Here is a 1,974-nt window from a genome sequence, read left to right on the forward strand (position 1 = left end):
TTCTCACTCCTCCAGCCCCATGCCTGCCTGGATGCTGCCATGTTCCTGACTTGATGATAATGGACTGAACCTCTGTTCCTGTAAACCAGTCCTAGTTAAATGTTGTCTTAAATGTTGTCTTTTTAAGACTTGCCTTGGAGCCAGGCAGTGGTAGTGCACACCTTTTTTTTTTTTTTTTTTTTTTTTTTTTTTGGTTTTTCGAGACAGGCTTTCTCTGTATAGCCCTGGCTGTCCTGGAACTCACTCTGTAGACCAGGCTGGCCTCGAACTCAGAAATCTGCCTGCCTCTGCCTCCCAAGTGCTGGGATTAAAGGCGTGTTCCACCATTGACTGGCTAAGTAGCACACACCTTTAGTCCCAGCATCTGGGAGGCAGAGGCAGGCAGATTTCTGAGTTTGAGGCCAGCCTGGTTTACAGAGTGAGTTCCAGGACAGACAGGGAGGGCTACACAAGAAACCTTGTCTTGAAAAACCAAACACCACAAACAACAACAACAACAACAAAAAGAATGACCTTGGTCATAGTGTCTGTTCATAGCTGTAAAATCGTAACTAAGACACACTCTAAACCTGAAGGTTCAGAACTAAAGGATTTTATGAGACTAAGAAATTTACTGGATTCTTAAATGAGGAACACACATTTAATTTTTTCTTTATTTTATTTTTCATTGAGTGTCTGTAAGAGATCTCTTCAGCAAAATGATGAATAATTATGGTATAGTGTCTACTTGGAAATTGCTAAGATGGTAGATTTTGTATATTCACATTACTTAGCTTAACTAAGCCATTCTGATATATACATATTTCAAAGTATTATGATACACACTATAATTATAGTCATTTTATCAACTATTATGGTGGTTTGAATAAAAATGGCCCCTATATGCTTATATGTTTGAATAGTTGCTCTTCAGTTGGTGAACTGTTGACCAAGGATTAGGACATATGGCCTTATTGGAGATTTGTCACTGGGAGCTGACTTTCAGGTTTTAAAAGGCTCAAGCTATTCCCAGTGTGTCCTCTCTGCCTCCTGCTTGTGAGATATAAGCTTTCTGCTGCGATAGCAACAACCTTTACCATGCCTTTACTACACCATTATGGATTCTAGCCCTTTGAAAATGTAAGCCCAGGCTTGTGAGATGGCTCAGCAGGTAAAAGCACTGACTACATTTCCGAAGGTCCTGAGTTGGGATCCCAGCAACCACATGGTGGCTCACAACCATCCGTGATGAGATCTGACGCCCTCTTCTGGTGCGTCTGAAGACAGCTGCAGTGTATTACACAGGAGCGAGCAGGGCTGGAGCAAGCAGGGCCAGAGTGAGTAGGGCCGGAGTAAGCAGAGGTCCTGAGTTCAATTCTCAGCAGCCACATGATGGCTCACAGTCATCTGTACAGCTACAGTGTACTCATACATATAAAATAAATAAATAAATCTTTAAAAAAAAAAAGAAAAAGAAAAAGAAAATGTAAGCCCAAGTAAAATGCTTTGCTCTTGGTATTCTTTCACAATAGAAACCTAAGACAACTACATATTTTAAAAAGAAATAACTCAAAGAAAAGTTTGTTCAACATGAAGTGTGATGTGCTACAGTGAGGTAAGAATTCAAGGCATTCATGCTAACCACTGATCAGAGCTTCCTGATGGAAGGGCAACCCCCATTACTACACAGGAAGAAGAGCCTGGACCAGATCACTCTGTAGATCTGCTGTAACACCTGCAGAGCTGGGAAGGTGGCAGGTTCATGGCTATTTCTGTCCCTGAGAGCTCAGTGCTAGTTACATCCTCTACTCCATAGTGGGGGTGAGCTGCTTTCTCTGCTGTGTGGGAGCTTGGTGCCTGGACAGTTCATTTACGGATGTGGACTGAAGAACAGTAGCCAGGCCAGCTGACTCTCAGCACCATCCTGGGGGTGTGGGAGGAAGCATGCACAGGATAGGGGTGTGGGAGGAAGCATGCACAGGATAGGGGTGTGGG

This window comes from Mastomys coucha, unplaced genomic scaffold (assembly GCF_008632895.1).
Source record: "Mastomys coucha isolate ucsf_1 unplaced genomic scaffold, UCSF_Mcou_1 pScaffold22, whole genome shotgun sequence".
Taxonomy (NCBI): domain Eukaryota; kingdom Metazoa; phylum Chordata; class Mammalia; order Rodentia; family Muridae; genus Mastomys; species Mastomys coucha.